The following is a 17,557-nucleotide window of genomic DNA, read 5'->3' as shown; positions in this document are numbered from 1 at the left end:
TTAAGTATGAAAGGATAGTCAGAGGCCAATTAGAATGTGGGACCATCCATTGCGACAATTGAATACTTGTTTCCGAGAAATATTCTGTAAAGTGGCATTGAGATCAGGAGAACAGTGAGTGATCATGTGTGTGATGTGAACAAATATAGTTTGACTGGACAATGACTTCTAAAGAGCAAATTAACTTTCCCTGTTATTCACAAGATCCCTTTGCCTTTAATAAAAGAGAATTTCTCACCTCCTCTCACCTCAGTAACCAGTTTCTTACTGGGATGCTCCTGCAGATCTCATCCTCAAGAGAAGAAATGTAAGGAATCTTACAACACCAGGTTATAGTCCAACAATTTTATTTTAAAATCACAAGCTTTCGGAGATTATCTCCTTCGTCAGGTGAGTGAGTGAATGAGAGGTTCTCAAATCGCATATCTTATATTAGGCTACGATATGCGATTTGAGAACCTCTCATTCACTCACTCACCTGACGAAGGAGATAATCTCCGAAAGCTTGTGATTTTAAAATAAAATTGTTGGACTATAACCTGGTGTTGTAAGATTCCTTACATTTGTCCACCCCAGTCCATCACCGGCATCTCCACATCAAGAGAAGAAGGAAGTGTTCCATTTGTTGTCCTTCTCGATGAGGTTTTTTAGGGCCTTCCCTGTTCCTTTTCCTTCTATTCTACATATGAAATAAAAACACTAATATTCTCATTATGTTATACAGTTAAATGTTACGATTTATTTATAAATATTGTGTTTAGTAGAATTTTATTACACTTCAAATGTAAATGAACCCAGGTCTCTTGAGACAATAACCTCTGCTTTTCTGATCAGTCACAAACTGGATAAACTGTTCCGCCAGACTATACTGTTGCCTCTAGCTTCCAAATGGAAATCGAACTCAATCCATAACAGGCACGTTGGAACCAGAGTCTTTGGCTTTGTTCTTTAATTCTTCGGGTGGTGGGGGGGTGGGTGGGGGGAGGGGTGGAGGCGGGGGTGTTGATCACTGTGAGATGCTTCAATCCCTTCAATGGGCCAGAAAGGAGAAGTAACTTGAAGGTGTGCTTTATCCCCGCCATAGAATTTTTAAAAACCTGAGTCACCTCCAGCAGGCCTCACCAGCAGCGGAGTCGGGGAGTGAAAGTGTGTGCAGGGATATTGGATCTTCACGGCCAAATAGCCTGCCAATGTTCACTGTTTTAGAGTCACACATGAAGAATAGCCACTCGGGTGAGGTACCGGATAGCTACAGTGGCCTTTGAATCTGTACGCAAACCTGGGTTAAAAGAATAAGAAAGAGCTTGCATTTATATAGCACCTTTCATGACCTCAGGACATCCCAAAGGGTTTTACAGCCAATGAAGTACTTTTGAAGTGTAGTCACTGTTGTAATGTAGGAAACATAGCAGCCAATTTGCGCACAGCAAGGTCCCACAAACAGCAATGAGATTAATGACCAGATCATCTTTAGAGTGATGTTGGTTGACAGATAAATATTGGCCAGGACACGGGGAGAACTCCCCTGCTCTTCTTGAAATAGTGCCATGGGATCTTTTAGTCTACCTGAGAAGGCAGACAGGGCCTCGGTTTAAGGTCTCATCCGAAGGACGGTACCTCGGACAGTGCAGTATTCCCTCAGAACTGCACTGAAGTGTCAGCCCAGATTTTGTGCTCAAGTCTCTGGAATGGGACTTGAACCCACAACCTTCTGACTCAAGAGTGCTACCAACTGAGCCATAGCTGTCAGCACTACTTCAGAAGAGATGGTTGGGGGGGTGGGTGGGGAATAAAATGAACAGTGTGTTCTGACTAAAGGAAAATTAAATGGCTGAGAAACATTTCTTGTAAGTAAATGTGACAAGAGTGAAGAATATAATGACAGGAATGACTTCACTGCTGTGGATTCTGTTCCCTTTATCATGTCGCTAAGTCATTATTCGGTTTTCGTAACAACTCAGCGCATGATGGCTCCATTCTAAAGCGTGGGAGTGAGGTCCCTTTAAGGACAAGGCACAACATAAGCTTCTTTTTGACTCATGCAATGAGTGTGGAGTCAGTTGTGGTACTCAACAAACACACATTCAGTGTGCACGTTCAGGACAAAGCTACTGGTCAGGTTCCATAATATTAGAACGAAGCTGTGTTGAAATAATGTAAGACCCTTTGCAATGAAAAAGTTAGTGAAATCCCAATGCATTTTCAGTCACTCCAATTGATATACTGAAACCTCGTCCAATAATGAAACATTGGCAGATGCATAATATTTCACTCCAAGCCAGTTCCACCATATATGTCTCCAGCATCTCTAATATGTGCCGCAAATAACCGGATTATGACTAATAAGCATCTGGGAAGACGGACGAGTGCCTTCTGCGCAGCTGAATTATGCTGCAGTGCCCTGTCGAACTCTGCAGAGGAAGGTATCGAGTCCTCACCAGTAACCGCAATGAGACTCTTCCTTGGCCACAGGCCAGAGGAACAGCAACGTAACCCGAGACCGTGTCAGTTACCCAAGGCAGACTAGGATTTAACAAATAGAGTTAGCCTCATGGTGCTTCTCTCAAATCAATCACGAACTTGAGCCCCTATCCAGATCATAAGCTAACTGAGTCAGGGATGTTTTAAATTAGGTTTCAAACCTGTTTTTTTTTCTCTCTCTCATATTTTCTCCCTCCTCTCTTATCACAGTACATTTGGGAGTTGCAGGCAAGCGGGTTACAGGTTCTGCATGTTAGCTGACAGCGGGTCACAGCAAGGCCAGAATGTCCATTTGCTCATGGGGGGTATGTTAAGCCTTGCATTCCTGCTGAGCACAGATTAAATTCATCACATATAATTGGGAAATGGGTTTGCCTGTCAATCAGACATTGTTGGAAATTCAATCTACTGACCAGAATGGTGGGAATTGAGCATCTCAGTCACAATTATTATACCATATGCTTACAACACTGGGAGGGGGAACTATACTGCCTCAATTTTCATAGGGTCTTCTGAAGCCTCTCTCCACTTGTAGGGTGAATGGGTGGAAAAGAGTCTCAAGAAGCTTCTCTAAGAATTAAGAATGCATTTCTAAATAACGTTACAGTACTATAAAGGTCTCTCCCTCTTCCAGCATGAATTTCCAAGAATGTTTAGGGGTAATACTTCCGCGGGGATTTCCCCAATCTCCCTCCGCAGCTTCAAGGGAAGAAATCGGAGAAATTGCGTAAATGGTCGTTTCTCTGCCGTTTCTGACGATCTTCCGCTGTCGTTACATGCAGCAAGACCGGGATAACATCCAGGCTCGGGCTGATAAGTGGTAAGTAACATTCGTGCCAGACAAGTGCCAGACAATGACCATCTCCAACAAGAGAGAGTCTAACAGCCTCCCCTTGGCATTCAATGGCATTACCATCGCCGAATCCCCCACCATCAACATCCTGGGGGTCACCATTGACCAGAAACTTAACTGGACCAGCCATATAAATATTGTGGCTACAAGGGCAGGTCAGAGGCTGGGTATTCTGTGGCGAGTGACTCACCTCCTGATCCCCCAGAGCCTTTCCACCATCTACAAGGCACAAGACAGGAGTGTGATGGAATACTCTCCACTTGCCTGGATGAATGCAGCTCCAACAACACTCAAGAAGCTCAACACCATCCAGGACAAAGCAGCCCGTTTGATTGGCACCCCATCCACCACCCTAAACATTTACTCCCTTCACCACTAGCTGCAGTGTGTACCATTCACAGGATGCACTGCAGCAACTCGCCAAGGCTTCTTCGACAGCACCTCCCAAACCCACGACCTCTACCACCTAGAAGGACAAGGGCACATGGGAACAACACCACCTGCACATTCCCCTCCAAGTCACACACCATCCCGACTTGGAAATATATCACTGTTCCTTCATCATCACTGGGTCAAAATCCTGGAACTCCCTTCCTAACAGCACTGTGGGAGAACCTTCACCACACGGACTGCAGCGGTTCAAGAAGGCGGCTCACCACCACCTTCTCAAGGGCAATTAGGGATGGGCAATAAATGCCGGCCTTGCCAGCGACGCCCACATCCCATGAACGAATAAAAAAAAAGATCGGGCGAACCTCCACCCCCCCAGGAAATTACAGGCGATAAAGAGACATTCAGCCATCAAGCCAGCCACAGGCCTTATACAATCGTAGAAACATAGAAACACTGAAAATAGGAGCTGGAGTAGGCCATTCAGCCCTTCGAGCCTGTTCCACCATTCAATATGATCATGGCTGATCCTCTATCTCAATATCATATTCCCGCTCTCTCCCCATACCCCTTGATGCCTTTTGTGTCTAGAAATCTATCCAGCTCCTCCTTAAATATATTCAGTGACTTGGCCTCCACAGCCTTCTGTGGTACAGAATTCCACAGGTTCACCACCCTCTGAGTGAAGAAATTTCTCCTCATCTCAATCCTAAATGTCCTACCCAGTATCCTGAGACTGTGACCCCTTGTTCTGGACCCCCCAGCCAGGGGAGACATCCTCCCTGCATCCAGTCTGTCTAGCCCTGTCAGAATTTTATATGTTTCAATGAGATCCCCTCTCATTCTTCTAAACACGAGTGAATACAGGTCAAGTCGACCCAATCTCTCCTCATACGACAGTCCTGCCATCCCAGGAATCATCCCAAGAGGAATCCATCCTATCTTGAACTGTATTCCACTTATTTAGTTTCCTGAGGAAAGAAATTCTGTTTAAATTCTCCCTGCCCATCAACAGTAATTAATGATATAATTATCCATCCCTCATTCCCACTATGTCTTGTTGCATTCCACAGATATTTCCTTGCTCCCGAAAGCATCATGCTCCATGCAATATTTAATTACCTCAGTCTATATTTATCCCTATAACTGGAAATCTCATTCCCAAACAGATAGCTGTCCAGGATTTTTTTTTTTGAAACAGCATCGACCGACTGCTTTTGCTGAGACTCTGGCCCCGATATTTGCGGGGAGGGAGGGTGTTTGCGGGGGGGGAACCCGGAAATGCCGGGAACGGGAACGCGTAGGTCCTGCCGAATTTAACGGCAGGGCCTAATTATCATTTTTTTACTCCGTTTCCCACCCGGCAGCCGGCCAGATTGAGAGGCCGTCCGGCTACCGGGAAGGAAAGCCAGTGGTAGAAGGCCGCAGCCAGGGACAGTCCCAGGCAACCGGGAAACATTGTGGGTTGGTATGGCGGGGATTGGGGGGGGCAGTTGGATCGGCATTCGGGAGGGAGGGGGAACGGGAGAGAGCGCAGGTTTTGGTGTGGGGGGGACCGGTGTTGGTGGACGGGTAGGACGATTGTGGCCGAAGATTTGCTTGAGGGGCTGGGGGGGGAAGCACTCCTGCTCCCCCTGGCCCAGAAGCAGTGCTCTAAGAAGCACTGACCTGCTCGAACCGACTGCTCCTGCCTCCCTTTAGCTGTCGGATTTCCCAAGCATTAAATTCAAATGGCTGCCAAAATCTGAGGAATAGAGCCTCACTTACTAGAACGCCCCCAAATCCGCCATTATTAAAATGGAAGTAGGCCTGCTCGTGGCGGGCTGGGGTCAGATTTTGCCTATTTGCCAATTTAACCCCCCCCTCCCCCGACCCTCTCCCACCCGTGGTTGGTGGGGGGGGGGTTAAAATTCCCCCCTCTGTTCCATACACCATGTGAGGGGAAAAAAGTCTTGTAGTTTTGGTTAAGGCTTATTAATTTTGTACTTGTGTGACACTCAGAGCTAAACAGCCTGCTTCTAGCTACAGCCAAATCTTTTTGAAGTTAGGGCGTCCAAAATTATGCACAATATTCCAAGGCTGGCTTCTGCAATGATCTATGTAATGCTTTCAGCTTGTAGCCAACTAGCCTTCGAAGAAAAGTTGCTGGTGAGACGTACCGCAGCATGCCACAAGGTGAGAGTGCAAATTACCAAGAATGATTGTAGGAACATTAGAAGCAGGAGTAGGCCATTCAGCCCCTCGAGCCTGCTCCACCACTCATGGCTGATCTGTGCCTCAACTCCATTTTCCCGCCTTTGCTCCAAATCGCTTGATACCGTTATCGAACAAAAATCTATCAATCTCAGTCCTGAAAGTTCCAATTTACACTCCAGCATCCACGGCCTTTTGAGTGAGAGATTTCTACTGACCTTTGTGTGAAAAAGTGCTTCCTGATTTCCCTCCCGACTGGCCTAGCTCTCTTTTTTTAGCTCTAATTTTAAGATTACGTTCCCTTGTGAGCGTTATGGATGTGATCATTCTTTTTTGAACAGTTTAAGAATATATGGGGTGGAAATTAGAGAGCCTATTGCAGGAAACCTGATTTTCACCATATGTCAAGTGCAAAACTGATAAATATTTTGGGCTAAAGGAGAGTGTGTGACTCAGACTTCAGTCAAGTATATCAGTGATTTACCTTACTGAATCACAAAGGACAGATCCTGTGAATTCCACCGTTACTGTTCAATCATATCCTGTGGTCCCAGTTCAGTTCCATTTCTTTTTGACATATTTTTGCAGGGACTGTGCAGTTTGCACTGCTCCTCCCCAACCAGTACCTGTTCCTCAATCATATATGAAATCAGGAGACCAGTAGGCTAACACTGAGGTAGTCTTCAGTCAGCAATAGAGTGTGCCTGCCATTCAATCAGCTTTCAGATACTCATGGTGTCGTTCAGTTGCACTGAATCTGCTTTACATCCCTCCTTGCAGGCCACTTTCCCTCATCCAACACCACCAAAACAGATGATGTCATCACTTATTTCATTGCTGTTTGTGGGATCTTGCTGTGTGCCATGTTTCCCTAAAAACAACAGTGCCTGCACTTCGAAAAAGGATTTCCATTGACTGCAAAGCACGTTAGGACATCCTGAGGCGCTTTACAAAAATGCAAGTTTCTTTTTCTCTTTCTTTCATTTAGTAAGCATTACTGAAGTGGATCTGTCCACTAGTTTTTTCCTCTCTTTTTGAAAAAAACATCCCAGAGTAAATATTCCCTGTTTTCTCCCCGTGATCCTAGCTGTGTTCTCACCTTACGATCATCTTTTATGAAAGTGCTACAATCCAGCATAAAGTCTTTACGTACAGTCAAATGATCAAATGCTTGGTCAAATAAAATTCACCTTTCAGCGCTTTAGGAAAAGACAACAGGCCCCCTCAGCATCCCCTCCCCCCTCCCTCCCAGCAAATTTTCCATTCCTTTCTGGTCAAGCCAAGCAAATTGTTGCTCCTTGGGGGATGCTCAAGTGTGTGCCTGCCAGTTAAAACTGAGAATCCCGCTTGGTTTCTTATAGTCAGGAGCCTGCTGTCTCAGAGCTACCAGACTGTTGCTGGTAGCTATTTTTTGTTACAAGCTTCTTTTCGGGCCAGTTAGGATAGAATGGGAGAAGACACCTGTTTAATTTAAGTGATAAACAGGGCTATCAGGTTTAAGGCACCTTTCAACAAAAGCTCATGGCTAACGAAGTGCACAGGTGAACGCAACCCCTCGCACGTCAAGTTTCAGCCCCATAAGGCAAAGAGTTCGAGCTTCTTACCGCATGAGACACTCAACACTGCCATAAACATAACGGCAGCATTCTTTACCCCATGCTGTGTGTCTCTGCTGGCTGCAGGGAATCACACCACACATGGACTGAAAGCTACATGCAAGGCCAGTGTGAGACACACAAGACTTCCACCAGAAAAAAAACAAACATGGCATTGAAGACCTAAACTTGAACCATGCCAAGAAAACTATTTCTAGAAACACTGAACTAATTAATACTTGGGCGTGGAGGGGGGGGGGAGGGGAGATAGTGCTTTAGGGAAAGGATAAATAATCTTTCTCTTCATGCTGTTACCCATTGTGCATCCCATGATAGCAGCAAGGGGCAACGCATTGGAAAATTATGACTTGCAAGCCACAAGTTCTTGTTGGTGAACAAACACTTCTTCACATAAAGGGTAGTAGAAATCTAGAACTCTCTCCCCCAAAAAGCTGTTGAGGCTGGGGGTCAATTGAAAATTTCAAAACTGAGATTGATAGATTTTTGATAGGCAAGGGTATGAAGGGTTACAGAACCAAGGTGGGTAGATGAAGTTAAGATACATGGCCTAATTGAATGGCGGAACAGGCTCAAGGGGCTAAATGGCCTACTCCTGTTCCTAACAGAGTGGCTAGTTTGCATTGTCAAAGTCTTTTTTTTGGTTATTGCTGAAAGTTTCAAGCTTGCCATCTGCATACACATGGCCTGGCAGCTCAGAGCAGTGTATACTCCACTGTGGACAGGGGGTAGTATAACTTTATTTTTTTACAGGCTGTATTTCTTGCACTGAGACCTTAAAGTTCTGCAAAGTTAGAAGGATTCTGTGATATTTATCAATGCCTCTCAAATTCCATGTAAAATACTTCATGCATGTAACCCTAACAGAACGAGTTGTCCATCTAAGCCAGTGATTATGTGAGAAGAAGCAGCAAAGTGTGATACGGAAATTGGTAGTCCATTAGTTTTTTTTTGGGGGGGTGGGGTGGGGGAGGTGCAGAAGTATGAGTAACTTCCGCCTCCCTTCCCATTAAACTTTTGGCCCCATGAGGCCCTGTGGTATCTCACAGAACAGTAGGGCAAGGTTGAATTCTGCAGTTTTCCCGTCGCAAGAAACCAGTTAGGTGAAGCATTTCCCCACACAGAGGGATATAAAACAAATTGAGCCCCCAGATCCCCAGACCTGCTCTCATGCACCTCCTAGAGGCCTAGTTACAGCACACCATTGGCAGAGGCCTACGACCAGGTTTTCGAGTTGCCCATTCAACCAATGCTTTGCATTGAGTGGAAATAAAGAGGGTTGCCATCAAACATTTGAACAAGTATTTTTCTTTCTCCCCCATTTATCTTGAAGTTACTTTATTCCTAGTTACTGTGAGCATCATATTTCAATCATGTGATTGATAATTATTAAAAAATAAGACAAACATAATTCCAAAGTATATTTTTCTTCAGTGATAATGTGTCAAGCTGATTCTTTTTTCAAGAAAGGCCTTTAAAAAGTGGGTTATAATTCCTTGTCAGATTTGTATTATGAGGAATAAAGAATCTGAACCGCAGATTACAGATGAAACAGCCACAGAATTGACAACTATAAATTAAAGCAATTATCTCTGCAAAATTGTCTCCAGCTGTGACTACAACGATGAATTTCATTGAATTTTTTATTACCATCTGTTTATTAATAACGTAGCACGCTGATCATAAATTTTCGTGAGCAGAAAAATAAGTCATAATTGGTCGAATGATTGATAAATGATACAGTCTGAGGTTTCTCAGTTCCAGTTTTTTTCCTGACCTAATTGCGTGGTGTTCCAGACGTTTAAGGGAAGCAAGAGGTACTCAGAGGTGTTTATTTTTTGCCCATATTATATTGTAGTCTAAATAACAGGCTATCTGGCTTTTAGCATTGTGCCGTCACGCACAAGTAACAAGTCTTGTAAAGGATGTAGGTCACTCCAATTGACTGAGAACAGAGAGCCTCCAGACATAAACCCTGTTTACACCAGCTATTGACTTTAGTGCAACAAGAAAGTTGTACAGGAAACACTCCAGAGTGAAGTTAGAATAATACTTGAATTTATATTGCACCCGATCACGTCAAAACATCTCAAACCACTTTATAGAATGAATTACTTTTAACTTGCAATGATTGTTGTTACGCATGCAAAGTTATAAGTACAAATGCTATTGACATAACGATATAGCTGCTATATATCACCACTGTTATACTGGTACGAAATGGGCACTGTGGTCAATCTGGTATAACACTGAAGCCCACTGAAATAATAATTGGTTTGGAGCACTGACAGTGACACCCAGACCAGTGCCAGCTCTAGCACAATGGTAGCATTCTCACCTCTTAGTCAGAAGGTTCTGTATTCAAGTCCCATTGCACAGTAGCTTAGATGGTGGTGAGAAAGGCCCTCCCAATGTGGTCTTTTCTACACGCACAGAATCTCAGCGCCACCGCAAGCTCCCCTCGAGGCTGCAGCAGGGACGAGACCATCGCCCACCTCCTGATGGGCTGTCCCTTTGCGCAGAAGGTGTGCAGGAAGATGCATTAGTATCTGTCCAGGTTCATCCTCAACAGCTCGGTAACACAGGACCCTGTGCTCAACAGACTGTTCCCCGGGATGCACACCACCAAGACAGATATCAACTGCTGCTGGAAGACCATCAGCTCGGTGAAGGAGGACCTTTGGTCTGCCCGACACCTGCCGGTCTTCCAGCTGAAGGAGCTGTCCACGACCGAGTGTTGCCGACTGGCACAATCCAAGGTCCAGGAGTATGTGCTGCGGGACGCACTGAAGCGAGGTGCGGCCTATGCAAAAGCTCTATGGGGTAAGGCCATCCCACTTTGTATTGTACAGAATGTATTAGAAGATATTTACTGTGTTTTGAATTGTAATGATGGGATCAGAGTGTGTAGGATCTGTATTGTATTGTTTGGAATTGGAATTGTGTATTTACATTGAACTCTGTGTATTCTTAAAATTTAGGAAATAAAGTTTATTTTGTAATAAAAAAAACAAAATCTGGGCTGACACTCCTGTATAGCACTGAGAGAGTGCCGTACTGTCGGAGGTGCCGTCTTTCAGGTGAGACATTAAACCAAGGCCCTCTCGGGTGGATGTAAACGATCACATGGCATTATTTCGAAGAAGAGCAGGGGAGTTCTCCCCAGTGTCCTGGCTAATATTTATCCCTCAACCAACATCATTAAAACAGATTATCAGGTCATTATCACATTGTTGTTTGTGGGATTTTGCTGTGCACAAATTGGCTACCACGTTTGTTACCTTACATTAGTGACTACATTATAAAAGTACTTCATTGGCTGTAATGCGCTTTGGGATGTCCTGAGTCGTGAAAGGCACTATATAAATGCAATGCTTTCTTTATATCAACAATGTGGCTACTAGAGCAGGGCAATGGCTCATCTCCTGACCCCTTAAAGCCTTTGCACCATCTACAAAGTTCAAGTCAGGAGTATGATGGAGTATTGACCACTCGCCTGGATGTCCACAGCCACCACAACACTCAAGAAGTTCAACACCATCCAGGACAAAGCCATCTGCTTGATCAGCACCCTTGCCGCTGAATTCAAATCCACCCCTCCACCACAGCGCACTGTGTCTGCAGTATGTACCATCTACAGATATCTTGCAAATCGCCAAGCTTATTTCGACAGCACTTCCCAGCCTTGCAACCTCGACTACCAAGAAGGAGAAGAGCAGTAAAATTATGGGAACAACATCATCTCCAAGTCATCCCGACTTGGACATATATCGCCATTCCTTCATCATTGCTTCATCAAGATGCTGGAATACCCTACCTAACACCACCGTGGGAGTATCATCAGCACAAGGACTGCAGCATTTCAAGGAAAAGGTCCACCACCAGCTTCTCAGAGCAATTAGGGATGAATGTAAGGAATCTTACAACACCGGGTTATAGTCCAACAGTTTTATTTGAAAATCACAAGCTTTCGGAGGCTTTCTCCTTCGTCAGAAAGCCTCCGAAAGCTTGTGATTTTCAAATAAAACTGTTGGACTATAACCTGGTGTCGTAAGATTCCTTACATTTGTCAACCCCAGTCCATCAGCGGGATCTCCACATCACAATTAGGGATGGGCAATAAATGCAGCCCTGCTAGAATCGTCCACATCCCTAGAACAAACACACAGAAAAAATAGCATGGTGCCTCAACCTGGGCTTCATAATATTTTCATACTTGTATCTGTCTCCTGTAAATGGCAGCCTTCATACCCTTACTAGATTCCAGACCCTGATGGTAATGTTCATGCTGTCTTATCACTGCTCCCAGCTGCCCTGCTGGTGCACAGTGAAAATAGAGCAAACTCTTATTAAACCAGTCTCCTTAGTGTTAATAACATAACCTACCGGAAGATTCCCACCCAAAACATTACTTTCCCTTTCAGCTACTTACTGACCTGCTCTGCATTTCCATAATTTTCTCTTTCTTATTTCAGATTGCCAGCTTTTAGGAACACAGGAGAAGGAGTAGGCCATTTGGCCCCTTGAGATCATGGCTGATCTGTGACCTAACTCCATATACCCACCTTAGCCCCATATCTCTTAATACCTTTGGCTAACAAAAAACTATCAATCTCAGATTTAAAATTAACAATTGAGCTAGCATTAACTGCCATTTGCAGAAGAGACTTCAAATTTCTACCACCCTTTGCATGTAGAAGTGTTTCGTAACTTCACTCCTAAAGTCTTGGCTCTAATTTTTAGGCTATGTCCCCTAGTCCTAGACTCCCCAGCCAACGGAAATAGTTTCTCTCTATCTACCCTATCAGTTCCCTTTAATATCTTGAAAATTTCAATCAAATCACCCCTTAATCTTCTAAATTCCAGGGAATACAACCCTAGTTTGTGTAATCTCTCCTCGTAATTTAACCCTTGGAGTCCAGGTATCATTCTAGTAAATCTACGCTGCACTCCCTCCAAGGCCAATATATCCTTCCTATGGTGCGGTGCCCAGGATAGATCACAGTATTCCAGGTGTGTTCTAACCGGGGCATTTGTGCGGGGGAGGGATTATCTCCAATCTTATTAAACTGGTGTTCACAGTATAAACAGAGCAAACTCTGATCAGTACCTGTGCTGGGCAGGATTCATTCATCTCCTCAAGTATAAGTTGGTCCTGCTGCCGCTTTAGAAAACTCAGGGGCGGGGGGGATTGCAAAAGAAAACAAGATGGCAAACTAGTTTTTAACTAAATACTAAACCAACTTTTCTCCATCTGTTGTTCACATATGAAGGCCCACAAGCCTGTATCAAATTAAACATGAGAGGCACTGCCTTAAATATTGGGAAAAGCAAGGGCCTTAAATAAATACAAAGGCATTAAACCTTTCTGGAATGATGTCACTATCCGTGACTCTGGATGGACTCAGTGTGGAGTGACATCTCTGATTCAGGGCTCATGTCAGTGAGAGTAAATGTGTTTATTCATTCCCTTGTTTAAAGCACTCCGGAGTCTGGGATATTGTGAAAGCTCATACAGGGAAAGTGAAATACAGCGTCAGAGATCGCCTCACAAATGAATCACTAATTGCTGAATGTCTGTCACGCATTATAAAATATAATCCATTTTCCCATGAGGCATCGTACACTTTAAACATTCAACAACAAAAACTTGCATTTATATAGCGCCTCTAACGTAGGAAAATCAATTAGGTGCTTCACAGGAGTGTAATCAGATAGTAAATTGACACCGAGCCAAAGAACGAGATATTAGGACGGGTGACTAAAAGCTTGGTCAAAGAGATAGGTTTTAAGGAGCGTCTTAAAGGAGGAGAGAGAAGTGGAGAGGCAGAGAGGTTTAGGGAGGGAATTCCAGAGCTTAGGACCTAAACGGCTGAAGGCACAACCGCCGATGGGACGAATGGGATGAATGGCTAAACTTGTGTGCCATGGACATTTAAGCCTGCGCCCCTTGAACTCAAGGGAGTGAAGATGGGGGCCGTACTATGGGGAATGACCAGGGTGGGAGAAAGTAAGGGTTTTACTGGGAACAAGGGCATCAAAAGCAGTGGTGAGGGTGTGATTGTGCAGATCGATAGGTGCAGAAGTACAGTGGAAAACGGAGGGCCGAAGGCTAGACAGTTGGAAGTTTGAAAGTGCCGTTGTAAGTGACTTGGGGGGGAGTTTTTTCCAGGGGAGGATGCAGAAGGAAATGGGGCTGGAAGGGGGAAGGGGGATGTAAATGGTAACAGATTGTAATCAGCCCGAATATAATTATTTCCATGTTGTGTATTTCCACATTGATACTGCAGGTTGGGGGCAATATAGAGGGTCACTGACCAATCTGTGCTCTGAGACTCAGAAGGTGTGTGACATGGGCAAACTGTGCATTAGAAAAAGGGAGAAAGTCAATTAAATTAACAAAAGCTCCAACACCAGTTCACAAGATCCATGCAATTGTGGGTCTCTAACACTTCTGGATGCCCAGAGGTCACGCTATTTACTTCAGAGAGCCATCGACAGCGGGAATACCAAATGTCTGCCATCAGTGGCACTTCATCAGTGTTTACAAAAATTAACTTATAATCCTAAAAGTTATTCTCCGCAGTGTTAGCGTAGGAGGGCTCTATGCATTCTTACGGCATTACTTTTTCCACTATTTTAACAAAAGCATAAGAAGAAAGAAAGAACTTGCATTTATATAGCACCTTTCACGACCTCAGGACATCCCAAAGAGTTTTGCAGCCAATAAAGTACTTTTGAAGTGTAGTCACGGTTGTAATGTAGGAAACGCGGCAGCCAATTTGCACACAGCAAGCTCCCACAAACAGCAATGAGATAATGGCCAGATCATCTGTTTCTCAGGTGTTGGTTGAGGGATAAATGTTGGCCAGGCCACCGGGGAGAACTCCCCTGCTCTTCTTCAAATAGTGCCATGCAATCTTTTACATCCACCTGAGAGAGCAGATATCAGCTTAACGTCTCATCCGAAAGACAGCACCTCCAACGGTGTAGCACTCCCTCAATACTAACTGAAGTGTCAGCTTAGATTATGTGCTCAAGCCTCTGGAGTGGGGACTTAAACCATGACCTTCTGACTCAGAGGCGAGAATGCTACCACTATTTTTTTAAGCTAGTGGGCCGAAAATTACTTTCAAAATAACGGTGAGCCCAACAGCACTCACCGTTATTAGTGGCGAAATCAAAGAGCAAGTTCTGGTGACCGCACATGCGCAGTCAAACGCGGAAATCTGAAACTTGCTCTTCCTGGTTCTCCGCCGATCTGACAGCTTCATCTTAAAGGGACATCGCCAGCTGCAGTCAATAGAATCAATGGACCACTGCCAACTTGCTCTCCTGCCCAACTGGAAACTAACTAATATCGCCGTATAACAGGTATGCTCAGTTTTTTAAGTCTAAACTAAGTTTTAACATCGTGGTAAGTCTTAATGACTGCCAAACAACCTCTCTGGCACTAAAAGTTAACTTTTGAAAATGTGGAGTCTCATTACTCTTGATTTTAATAGTTTTTCGACATTTAAAAAAAATATTTTTTAATTAAAAAAATGCGAAAAATATTCTTTTTACTTTTTCCATCTGTCTCTTTTATCTCAATCTTTTAATCTTATCCTCTCTTTATTTCGCTTCCTCTATGCCATTTTATAATAGCTTGTCGGGCACATCCAGGTTTGTAGTCTGTGCTGTTTGTCTATGAACTGCATTTCCTGCTTCAAGCCCAGGAAAGAAGACTGATGTTACTTGAACTCGCAGTTCAAGGAAGTTGCCACCAAAAAGAACGTGGTAACTTAGTGGGTGAATTTAAATCTAATGATGTGGAGATGCCGGTGATGGACTGGGGTTGACAATTGTAAACAATTTTACAACACCAAGTTATAGTCCAGCAATTTTATTTTAAATTCACAAGCTTTCGGAGGCTACCTCCTTCGTCAGGTGGCTACCTCCTTCGTCAGATTTTCACATCGTTCACCTGACGAAGGAGGTAGCCTCCGAAAGCTTGTGAATTTAAAATAAAATTGCTGGACTATAACTTGGTGTTGTAAAATTGTTTACAATTAAATCTAATGAGCAGCAACCACTGCTGGTTTGCTGCTTGGAGCAATTTATGGGCCATTGGAATTTGCCCCTTGATTGACAGGTTTACTGATCTAGGCAATAACCATTTTTTTTCAAGTGGCTGGTTTTGAGTACAAGAACCGGGCTAGTAAACTAATTCACACATCTGTGGGGAAGATTTTCTCTGTGTGCTGTGTGTAGCAGATCTTAAATCCATTCTTCAGAAATGCGTTTAGGAGTTTGCTACACAAAGGAAATCTTCCCAGCTTGCTTGTGTTAGACATCAGATAATAGGTCTTCTTACATCGTCTGCATACCAGGCAGCTGATTATACAAAATCACGCTCCCAGCAGGGAGCCTCACCCACCAGCCGCACTCCCACTTCTTTCCGTCCATTAAAATTAAAATGAATGGATGGGAAGGCATAGGGAGTGCGCCTGCAATTTTCCGATACGGGCTCCCAAAGGGGGAGGCTCCCCATAGCAACACACATTCATAAAATCAGCCCTCCCACGTCAGAATACTCCTGACCCAAAGAAGGAATAATACCATCACGTGATTGGCAATCCTCAAAACAGGAAGTGATGCCTAAGCGTTTCCTTTTTGCAACTGTGGAAAGGAAAAGTAGAAAACCGACTTCATCTTAACCACATTTCTAATTCAAATGGTCTTGTCCTTTAAAGGGCCACTGTCAAGCCAGTGAAATGACTTAGGTTTCATGGAGCTACATTTTTGTGACAGAGCTGCATAATAGTGTGACGGTGATGTGATGATATGATCATGCCATCAAGGATGTCTATGCTAAACTAATTTTTTTTTAAATTTTTATGAGGGTTTTTGGAAAAGTTCTTGCCTTCATTTTGTAATTTAACCCCTTTTCTTCTCATTCCTGCAGCTGAACGAGTCGATGCTTGGACTGCTTCATGGTTACCATCAGTGCCCCCTGTTGCTGTCCATCATCTTACTTCTGATCGTCCTTTTTACTCCTCTGCCCAGGAGATGATCTTTCTCTTTCCGAATGATGGTGGTTTCTAGACTGTCCAGGTGGCTGCTTCTTCCTCCAACCACCTCGCTTGGATAAAATGGGCCGTCTGAGTATGTGACCAGTGCTATCTCTCAATGCAAGGTCTTCCTCTTCAGGGTATGCAGCCATGGCTTGCCATTTGGGGTAGATTTCTTTCATCTTCAAGTCACGCGTCAGTAAGAAAGGAACAGTTTTGACAAACTTGTCGATGGTTGAGAGTTCCTATTACGTAACTGGCGTGTTTCCAACATGCGAGAGTGAGTACAAGTCTCACCTTGCTGTCTCCCTGCACAACGCAGCTCACATCAGGAATGGAGCAGAGTGGGATTCCAACCTGCATTTGTCCCCACTCTTTGCTAGAGCTGGGTCAAAATCCTGGAACTCCCTACCTAACAGCATTGTGGGAGTCCCTTCACCATATGGATTGTAGAAGAAGGCCCACCAACACCTTCTCAAGGGCAACGATGGGTGGGCACTAAATGCAGCCTTGCCAGCAACGACCACATCCCAAGAACGAATATATTTTTTTAAATCCAAAAATAATCCCACCGACCTGCTCTCTCCCCATAGCCCTGTATAGAAGGATACTTTTAAACTTTGCACCACATACCTTCCCAATGGCTGATATGGCAGCTGTAAAATTGAGTTTTCAGTCAGAGCCAATTTTAAGAAAATAGGAACATACGAAATAGAAGCAGGAGTAGGCCATATGGCCCCTCGAGCCTGCTCCGCAATTCAATCAGATCATGGCTGATCTTCGACCTCAACTCCACTTCCCTGCCCGATCCCCATATCCCTTGATTCCCCTAGAGTCCAAAAATCTATCTATCTCAGCCTTGAATATATTCAACGACTCAGCATCCACAGCCCCCTGGGGTAGAGAATTCCAAAGATTCACAACCCTCTGAGTGAAAAAATTCCTCCTCATCTCAATGGCCGACCCCTTATCCT

The sequence above is a fragment of the Heptranchias perlo genome, chromosome 19 (genome assembly GCF_035084215.1).
Source record: "Heptranchias perlo isolate sHepPer1 chromosome 19, sHepPer1.hap1, whole genome shotgun sequence".
Lineage (NCBI taxonomy): Eukaryota > Metazoa > Chordata > Chondrichthyes > Hexanchiformes > Hexanchidae > Heptranchias > Heptranchias perlo.
This window is presented reverse-complemented; position numbering follows the sequence as displayed.